This window comes from Erythrolamprus reginae, chromosome 2 (assembly GCF_031021105.1).
Source record: "Erythrolamprus reginae isolate rEryReg1 chromosome 2, rEryReg1.hap1, whole genome shotgun sequence".
Classification (NCBI taxonomy): Eukaryota; Metazoa; Chordata; class Lepidosauria; order Squamata; family Dipsadidae; genus Erythrolamprus; species Erythrolamprus reginae.
This window is the reverse complement of record NC_091951.1, coordinates 256,755,987-256,767,144: the sequence shown is the minus strand read 5'-3', so window position 1 is coordinate 256,767,144 and position 11,158 is coordinate 256,755,987.

The following is an 11,158-nucleotide window of genomic DNA, read 5'->3' as shown; positions in this document are numbered from 1 at the left end:
GGAGTAAGACGAGGTTTCCCCTGGCGGACGCGTCTGGGTACTGCAACTCTTCCCCAAGCCGACCTGAAGGGAGCGTCGCTAAAGTTTTCCTCTTTAATTTCAGCGAAAGGAAAGAGATTATCCCTGAGTCCTTCGGGATTGGGCGGCATAGAAGACAAATTAAATTAAATTGAATTGAATTGAATTGAATTGAATTAAATTAAATTAAATTAAATTAAATTAAATTAAATTATGAACAAATAAACAAACAAACAAACAAACAAACGGTAAGAAAGCGGCACCCATGGAGAACGAGAGCATTTTTTGTAATGATTTGTTATTTTTTTCCAAGGAATGATTTGTATTTTTTTCTACAGGCTCTTAACTGTTTTTATACTGTTTTTAGATGTTATACACTGCTCAGAGCCCAGAAGTTGGTTGGTTGGTTTCTCACTCAAGTATAGGATAGCAGTTTATATAAACATAATATAGAAAGTAATGATAAAAGAAGATAAATAGGATACCAGGACAGGGACAGTAGGCACAATGGTGTGCTTATGCCAGTGATGGCGAACCTTTTTTTCCTCGGGTGCCGAAAGAGCGTGCGTGCGCAATATCGTGCATGCGTGAGTGCCCACACCCATAATTCAATGCCTGGGGAGGGTGAAAACAGCTCCCCCCCCACCGAAGGCCCTCTGGAGACTGGAAGTGACCTGTTTCCCAACTTCTGGTAGGCCCAGTAGGCTCATGTTTAATAGGCTTCCCTGCAGCCGGGGGAAGGTAAAAACGTCCTCCCCCCTCCCCCCCTCCGGGAGGCTCTTTGAAAAATGTCCTCTCAGAGCCTCTATGCTAGCCAAAAATCAGTTGGCCAGCACACATATGCACGTTGGAGCTGAACTAGGACAATGGCTTGCGTTCCAGCAGATATAGCTCGGCGTGCCACTTGTGGCACCTAAGAACATAAGAAGAGCCATGCTGAGTCAGGTCAAAGCCCATCGAGTCCAGCATTCTGTGTCACACAATGGCCCACCAATTGTCCTTGGAGATCTTGAGCAGAAAGAGAAAGCAAGATCCTCCCTTTCCCTTGACCCCCAACAAGTGGACATCCATTTCAGTAACCATCTATATGCTTGGCATCCATGAATCTGTCTAATCCTGCCTTGAAGCTATCAAGGCTGACAGCTGTCACAACCTCTTCTGGAAGTGAATTCCATAAACAAACAACCCTCTGGGTGAAGAAATATTTCCCTTGATTTGTCCTCACTTTTTTTACCAATGAGCTTTAGGGAGTGCCCCCTTGTCCTAGTATTGTGTGATAGAGAAAATAATTTCTCTCTATCCACCTTTTCTATCCCATGCATGATTTTATACACTTCAATCAAGTCACCCCTTAAACACCGTCTTTCAAGGCTGAAGAGACCAAGACGTTGTAACCTGGTATCATAAGGGAGGTGCTCCATTTCCTTTATCATTCTTGTTGCCCTTTTTTGCACCTTTTCCAGTTCCATTACTGTATATCTGTACTATATCTGTACTGCATTGGGCATAACAGTTGGGCAGCCTATTAAATAAATAAATGAATGAATGAATGAACGAACGAATGAATAAATAGAGAGAGAGAGAAAGAAAGAAAGAAAGAAAGAAAGAAAGAAAGAAAGAAAGAAAGAAAGAGAAAGAAAAAGAAAGCAATTTTCTTGGCAATATTTTGGTTTGCTATTCGCTTTTTATAGGGCTGAGAGAGAATAGCCGGCCCAAGGCTGGCTTTCCCTAAGACAAGATTAACTCAAGGTGTCCGGGTTTCTAATCTGATGCATTAACCACGCCACCAAACTAGGCTTACAGTCTCGGAATCTTGAATTCCTTGATTTATGTTCTGAGAAGTCCTCTGTGCTTGGGGATCGTGGAAGTGTGAAGGATATCAGGGGAAACATAAGAATATGAAGAGTGATGTTGAAATCACATGAATTCTGCCTTGGTCTTGTAAATACATGCTATGTGCCCATATTTTGATCATGGAGCCATGGGATGCTGCTGGGATAGTCATAAGCAGGGGTGGGCTGCTAGCCGGAACGCTACATTGGGCTCACCGCCACGGCTCGTCAGTACTACTGGGGCCAGTGCGATTTTGCTTCTGCACCTGTGGAGGTAGAAAATCATGCCAGGTGCACCTGTGTTTTGGCTTGCGCAGAAGCAAAAGAAACTTGCTGAAACACGGGTGCACCGGCAGCTCCGTGTGTGATTTTGCTACCTACATAGGTGCAGAAGCAAAATTGCGCTGGCCCTGTTAGTACTCACAAACTGTGGCGGCGAGCCCAATTTAGCGCTCGGGCTAGCAGCCCACCCCTGGTCATAAGTGTGAGGGCAGGTTGTAAATTACATTATTCAGTGCCATTGTAATTTAGAGCTGTTGCTAAATGAATGGTCGAATATCAAGGACTATCTGTAATTTACATCTTTTATAAACTGCCAAATTGGTAACCAAATGGGAAGGAAATTCCTTCACCTAACCATGTAACTAGAGGAAGTAAATGATTCCTAAGAGATTTGTTATTACCTAGGACTGAAAGTTTCACATCCTATTAAACAGACTTAGCAATGGAGAATGTTGACAAAGGGTAAAATGTTTTAATCTGAGGATTTTTTTTTTTAAGGAAGCCAGATGGTTAAGTGGGAAGAATACCGTGGTTTTTGGAGTATAGTTTTTGGGGAGGAAAATAGGGGGGGAAATCTGCTTACGAGGCATTCATCTGGCTAGAGTCCTTAGTCTGGTCAGTTTCAGGACATTATTTTTATCCATTGGTTAGGGCTGGAAAAAAACTTTCGAAGAGAGTAACAATGAAAAAGCCTGCAAGCCAGGAAGATCATAGAAACATAGAAGACTGACGGCAGAAAAAGACCTCATGGTCCATCTAGTCTGCCCTTATACTATTTCTGTATTTTATCTTACAATGGATATATGTTTATCCCAGGCATGTTTAAATTCAGTTACTGTGGATTTACCAACCACGTCTGCTGAAAGTTTGTTCCAAGGATCTACTACTCTTTCAGTAAAATAATATTTTCTCTTGTTGCCTTTGATCTTTCCCCCAACTAACTTCAGATTGTGTCCCCTTGTTCTTGTGTTCACTTTCCTATTAAAAACACTTCCCTCCTGAACCTTATTTAACCCTTTAACATATTTAAATGTTTCGATCATGTCCCCCCTTTTCCTTCTGTCCTCCAGACTATACAGATTGAGTTCATTAAGTCTTTCCTGATACGTTTTATACTTAAGACCTTCCACCATTCTTGTAGCCTGTCTTTGGACCCGTTCAATTTTGTCAATATCTTTTTGTAGGTGAGGTCTCCAGAACTTAGCACCTTGTTAAGGCTGGGGGGGGGGGGGAAGCTTAGAAAAAGCATACTCTGAAATAGTATGCTTTATACTCTGAAGACTCGCCCAAATTTTCAACTTCTTTTTGGGGTGGTGGTGGAAGGTGCATCTTATATTCTGAAATAAACGGTAGTTTATTCCATTATATAGGGAGGGCTCCTTTAGACTTTTGTCAAGGAATTAAAATTAGTATGTATATTTCCCAAGACTTTTATCATTACAAGATTGGGTTTAGGCACCAGGATAAGACAAAAAGTGATTTGATTTTAAGATAGGAGTTATGTCAATTTAGCAGCTGTAGTTTGTTCAGCAAACCACAGCTAAGGGCAATGTGTGAATCCAGACATGAAAACTGCAAACCTTTCTTCCTTTCTCTTCTTTCGTTTTTGCTTTAACAGGAGTATGGTTATAAATCACAAGACACTGGAGGACATTTCTTGGCTTTGTGTGTATAGTAGTTTTCTTTAGCCTTTCGCTGTAAGAAGATTAATATTTCTTAACATTGTACATTCTTAGTTTGGAACAAGCTCTTCTGCAAATACTGAAATGTTTTGTTAAGAGAACTCACATGATATTTGCTTTCACCACATGTTTTTCTTCCCTGTGGTGGGAAATATATGATTGTGTAAAGGGGCTCCACCAAACTATTAAGGTCACATTTTACAATTACATCACTGTATCATTAGATATACACCCTTGTTCTGGAGATGTACAGAAAAGGGAAAGACAGTTGTTCAGGCATAAGAGAAAAATATTTTTCATATTCTCAGCAATTCCCAGTCAGTCCTTTTTGTTAACCGTTGTGAAATTGTAAAAGGTTTTATTTTAAAATTGTTCATATTCATCTAAACAAGACACAAAAAACTCATGGAGTCTTGCATCTTATGGACATTGGCCTAAATCTGAAATGGACCTAGAACCACCTAACATATGAGACTGGACAAAAAAGTGTGGTATAATACTCAGGATTCAAGAGAGTTAGGTTCAAGTCTGGGTTGATTGTAAGGTTACCTACATTAGAGATTTCTCAACTCTCCAAGAAGTAGAATGTGGTCCAGTTTAAAAATTTGATTCTAATGTCTTGTAACAAATAGTCAGAGAGGAAGTTAAATAAGTAAAGAAATGTCCATAATTTGCTTCCATGCCATAAAAAAACTTTCACTAAAATTTTTCTAAATGTCTACTTGTGATCAAAATGGGTATGGTATTAAAGGAACAGTAGTATTGGCTATAAATAAGAAAAACTGAGTTAGGAAATCTCAAGTACCTGCTCATGCTTAGCTTCTGGATAAAGGCTAAGTGCCTGTGATGGATTTTGGCTTCCATTATCTATACCGTTGGAGGCATCTATGGAGAAGATGTCAAGCATTCAAGTCAGTGACTGAGTCTGTGCAATTGAAATCTTCCCATTTTTTAAAAGTGCAGCCATAAGCCTTTTTAAAAAATCTCTCCTTGAAAACATCCTTATGGGCCCCTTTGTATAGTTAGTTGGACTCCAACATCAATCTGAGAGTTACAAATCTTCCTGAATAAGTTTGACATTTGAAGCATTTTAAAGGAAAAGGTAGAAGAATCTGATACTTATTCCTGTCTAGTTGTTTGTTTCTTCCCTCATTTTAACAGCTGAGATTATCCTAAAATGCAGCCCACACTTTTCAAGATGATTGAAATTATTTATGCCCAAAATGTACTGAAGAAAACTTCAAAGTTGGTTATCTGAATAAAGGGACTTATTGTATCCCAAGTCAAAGAAGGACTGAGCATGTTATCAGAGAAGTGAGCCCAAAATGAATGTAAAAAATGGCTAGGAAAAACATAACTTTTCAAATATGTTTTAATAAGATAACCAAACAAGAAAAATGAATGATAAATCTTCCTTTATTTTAGTTATCAAATATACAAGTAACAGGCAAGGGAAATAAAAGGACTAAACTGAAAAGGTAGTATTTGGCATCTCTAGAACGTATTTGTAAAAGAAAAATGGTTACCTATGAAATTGAAACACGATGGTAAATTTATTGATCTATGTTCTTGCCTTTACCTGTTCTCATTATTCTGCTATCAAAATTCATTTGTTGTTCTTGTTTTGATCATGCGATAGCTCTAAAGCACCGGGACATGTTTTATAAAGGTGAAGTTTTAAAAATAACAATGGTCATTTTTAATGATTTCTTTGTTTAGCATTTCTTTTTATTGTACTTAAGATATTTGACCAAGATTTTATATAATTTTGTGTTGCCTTCCCAGGCCTTCCTGATGGTCAGGTTCATTATAACATGTTTAATTCTATTATGCTATGCTGAAACAAATACTTCACACATGCTTTAATGTGACTCATTCACATTTTTAAGACAATGGTTCAGTTACTGCATCCCATTGGATTATAAACTACTCAATCCATTTCAGTCTATGCTAATTGTGATGGAATCAGTTCCAGTTTATTAAAGTTCAACTTCCATAATCTTTCAATCATTGGCCATGCTGCTTCAAGGAATTATGGGAATTAAAACTCTGAAGAGCACGAGATTGAAAAACAGTGCCTAAATCAACACATGCTTTGTAGATGATCTTAATGTTCTTGAAACAGCTTATTAACTACAATGGAATCTTTAATAGTTTGTATTATAGTTTCCAACATAGAAATAATTTCTAAATCACAGAAAAAAAAGTTCTTCATTCTGACTAAACACCCCCATCCCCCACAAATATTTTAAGTATTCAGAAAAATTAGAATCAATATAAATCTTCGGACCAGAATATTTCCGGGACCGCCTTCTGCCGCACGAATCCCAGCAACCAGTTAGGTCCCACAGAGTTGGCCTTCTCCGGGTCCCGTCGACTAAACAACGTTGTCTGGTGGGACCCAGGGGAAGAGCCTTCTCTGTGGCAGCCCCGACTCTCTGGAACCCCCCGGATATCAGAGTTGTCCCCATCCTCCTTGCCTTTCGCAAGCTCTTTAAAACCCACCTCTGTCGTCAGGCATGGGGGAATTGAAATTTTCCCTTCCCCCCTAGGGTTATAGAATTTATACATGGTATGCTTGTATGTATGATTGGTTCTTTAAATTGGGGTTTTTAAGATTATTTTTAATATTAGATTTGTTTACATTGTCTTTTTTATTGTTGTTAGCCTCCCAGAGTCTTCAGAGGCATACAAATCTAATAAATCAATCAATCAATCAATCAATCAATCAATCTAGGGAACAGAAGCAATTACAAGACTAGAAATCAAGTCCTATAAAGAGAAATGGAAGGTACTACAAATGCTTAGCTTTGAGAAGAGAGGATTTTTGGAGGATATGATAGCATTATTTAAATTTGTTAAAGAATAAGATGTGTTATTCACTGTTCCAGAACACAGAGCACAAAAAATGGATTTTAATTGTAGGAATATAGATTTTCAACCACTATGAGAAAATGATTTCTAATATTAAGAGAATGGAATCAATTATCCTGAGAAGTAGGGAGCTCCATCCTAATGGAAAACAACAACAATGGCTTCAAGCAAAGTCTAGGCAGCCATCTGTCAGTGGCTCATTAATTTGGATGTTTGTGCTGAATAGGGGGTTACGACTACGCTTCTGTGATTCAGTAATCTCCAGTTATTCTGGAGAGATGTTAACCTGCTTGACTCTTAATTCCCTTTTAACTATTCTCCAGGGCTCCAATGCTTTCTTCTGAGAAATGAAAAGAGACAGCTTAATTGTGAACCTTTGTCAGAAGCTGGAAAAATGGCAAGATACACGCTGTGAAACAACCCCCCCCCCCCCAGCAAATTAGGTAAGTCTGGCCCAACAGTTAAAAGCAACTATGTACTCAGTGTTTGGAATAATCATAAAGCATGTGAAATAGTTTCTCCTTACAAAATTAGTGCTAAGCGTCTCTACAAATAATTACAATATTTTTCTAATGAACCCTTCCCACAAAGCTGAGAACAAAACTACATAATAAAGTCTTAATGAAGAAATCCTTTAAAGCTAATCAAGGAGATTGCTAAAGTTGCATAAACATTTAATATGGTTCAAGAGCAGTTCTAAGACAACTGTAGCTAGAACAAAGCTTTTAACATGTAGTAAAGCAGAATAAAAGTTATGTAAGCCATCCTATAGTTAGAATACATTAGTGTATAACTGCACCTTGCCAATCTTGGTTTATCTTAAATATTAAGCAGGGTTAATTTTCTGCTTCATATTTCAAAACAATTTAACCAAATATGGATATTTTGGGAGAGATGATATGTCCTGCACAGAGCAAAATGTCTTGGGGCAACTTCCAGGTTTTCAAACTTATGTTATATTAAACAAAAAAGAAAATTCAAGTTACTATATAGCTTGAGTTAGTATTTGAAGAATTAACCAATAATTCTAGTATGTAAGGAAGATGAGTGGCATAAAAATGTAATAAACACACACATAAACAAATACAGTGATACCTTGTCTTACGAACTTAATTGGTTCCGGGATGAGGTTCGTAAGGTGAAAAGTTCGTAAGACAAAGCAGTGTTTCCCATAGGAATCAATGGGAAAGCGATTAATGCGTGCAAGCCCAAAATTCACCCCTTTTGGCAGCCGAAGCACCTGTTTTTGTGCTGCTGGGATTCTCCTGAGGCTCCCCTCCATGGGAAACCCCACCTCCGGACTTCCGCGTTTTTGTGCTGCTGCGGGGGAATCCCAGCAGGGGAATCCCAGCATCGCAAAAACTGGTGCTTCGCTGTCAACGGAAGTCTGGAGGTGGGGTTTCCCATGGAGGGGAGCCTCAGGGGAATCCCAGCAGCGCAAAAACGGGAGCTTCACTGGCAACGGAAGGTACGGAGGTGGGGTTTCCCAACGAGGGAAGCCTTCACCTGGCAATGGAAGTTCGGAGGCGGGGCATCTCAGCGGCGGCGGCGGGTTCATAAGGTGAAAATAGTTCGGAAGAAGAGGCAAAAAAATCTTAAACCCTGGGTTTGCATATCTCAAAAAGTTCGTATGACGAGGGGTTCGTAAGACGAGGTATCACTGTATTGTAGTGAGAAGCTGAAAAAGCATACTGAAAACGTCTGGAAGAAAACAATGGCAAAAAAACTTTTGTAATACTGCCAAGATTATTGAAATAGTCACTAGGAGTTGAATTCAATGATTACCTTCCATTTCATCTTTCATATTCAAAAGCTGGAGTATTTTTCTTTTGTTTAATATAAATTTGAAAAATTTCATCAACCCCAAGACATTTCGCTCTGTGCAAGATATCTCTCCCCCAAAATTTCATACAGTATTTGGTTAAATCGTTTTCAACGAGGCAAAAAATTTAAATACCAATTTCAGTCCACCAATGGCAGAATTATCGTAAATTACATAGCTAATAATTGCTTTTTGAGATATCTACCATTAGCTACCTCATACTAATTTTCCGAGTTCAGTTTTCCATTGTTCTTCATTTTTATTGAAGGATCTCCTTGAAGTCATCTTAAAATTAAAGGGCAAGAGTATACATTCAGGATGTCTTAATTGGTATGAGAAACACTATGCTGACTAACTGGAGTAGGAATAATACGTATTTAAGAAGAAAATGCTTAACCAGATCAGATCAAAGTATACTTTGTCCAACAAAAATTCCATGAATGTACACTAAAAAGTAATTACATTCTACTTTTTGTAAACATACCTGCTTAATGATTCTTAATCTCCTATTTTTCATCGGTATATTTAGTTCAAGACTACCCATGAAAAGGGGGAACACAAGTGTTCTAGCTATACAGGGAAAAAAATCATTTGCAAAAGTGTATTCCAGTGAATCACATGAAAAATCTGTAGTTTGGGTTTCCATTTAAAACTTAATGCCTGACTGGAGAATTGTTGATGTGATATCCATACCCCTTTTTTCCTCAGAATGACGAGATGAAATCCTGAACCCAGGTAAGACAATTCTTCATTTATGATTGCTATACAGGTAGCCCTCATTGACCGACTACTACTCAGAGACCATTCAACATTACAATAGCACTGAACAAAAGGTCCTCAAATGCAGCTGTTCCAGTGCCCCTGTAGTCATGTGATCCTGCTTCAGACTGATGTTGTCACAGCGATCTGCAGTCACATGATCACCATTTACAATCTTTGCTGTTGACTCCTGATCAGCGAAGTCAATGGGTAAGCTAGCAGATCACAAATGGAGTGTGTGTGTGTGTGCTATGACAGCACAGAATTCGCCTGACAAGAGCAACTAGGGAAGGCCATGAATTCAAATCCCTGCCTTAGCCATCAGATTGTAACTTTGAGCCCATCAGTCACTCTCAGTCCAATTCACCTCACAGGGTTGTTGTCAGGAAAACAGGAAGAGAGTATGTGGGATACAATCCAACAAATAAATGAGACTGCCATAAATGCTGTAAGTTGACACAATTATGTGATAATCATACCTTACAACCATGTCATTTAGCAATGCAACTCCCAATTATCATTTTAAGCACAGTACCTGTATCTGCAATGAGAGCCAGTTTGGTGTAATGGTTAAGGAACTGGGCTAGAAACCAGGAGACCAAGTTCTATTTCTACCCTTAGTCATGAAGCCATCAAGGCAAGTGTGGGCCAGTCACACTCTCTCAGCTCTCTGCATCAATCAATGGCAAATCATTTCTAAAAATCTTAAGAATACTGCAGGGACCAACCCAGGAAGTCATTAACCTGAATGCTACTTCCCTCTAATAATCTGCAATGAATTCCACAACTGAGTCTCCTTGAGTTTGTATGTATTCTGTCATCCAACAGATAGAACCTGGGATGTGCGTATCTAAATATAATCTATGGAGTTTAGTGGGTATCAGTACAATGTGCTACCTTGAGTCCATCTTGACTTTGATCTGATTCTGCAAGGAATTAGTTTGTTGATATGGGTAGATGTAGGGAATGTATCATCTGTTAAACTTTGTTAAATCATTTCAGACTTGAACAGGTTTTGGTCATCACTTTAAAACTTGAGGTATACAGTATCTATTGCAATTTATGTCTTTTCCAAAGATGATATAAAGCAGTGATGGCGAACCTATGGCATGGGTGCCATAGGTGGCATGCATAGCCATATCTGCTGGCACATGAGCCATTGCCCTAGCTCAGCCCCAACATGCATGTGTGTGCAGGCCAGCTGATTTTTGGCTTGCAAAGACTCCCAGAAGGTGGTTTTGGCTTCCTGAGAGCCTCTGGGGAGATGACGGAAGGCGTTTTTACCCTTCCCTGGCTCCAGGGAAACCTTTGGAGCCTGGGAAGGGTGAAATACAAGCCTACTGGGCCCTCCAGAAGTTGGGAAACAGGCTGTTTCTGGCTTCTGGGGGGTGGGGGAAGCTGTTTCACCCTCCCCAGGCATTGAATTATGGGTGTGGGCACTTATGACACGCAAGAAAAAATAAAGGTTCGCCATCACTGATTATAGTTTGTTCTTCATGCAGACTGATTTTTTTTTAAACCCTGTGCAGAGTTCGCCATTGTAACTTTACACCAAGGTTGTTTTATTCTCTCGGGAATTTAACATTCTGATTCTATTGGTTTTATCTGTAGATACATTTTGGGACCATTATTTCAGCTTTATTTGTATGGTTCTCATTGATTATAGGTATTAGAATATTATTTAAAGTATGATTTTTGCCTTGAGCCCGAACTTACATTGGAAACTAGCAAAAAGAGGACTCAAGTTGTGATAATATGACTGTGGGACATTGAAAACCTCTGAAATGGTAAGATGGTTGCCAAGCACCCAAAATGGAATCACATGACTGCGTATGGGTTGTTAATTTTCAAAATGGGCAGTAAATAGCTTCTTTTTTTTTTGAGGGCAG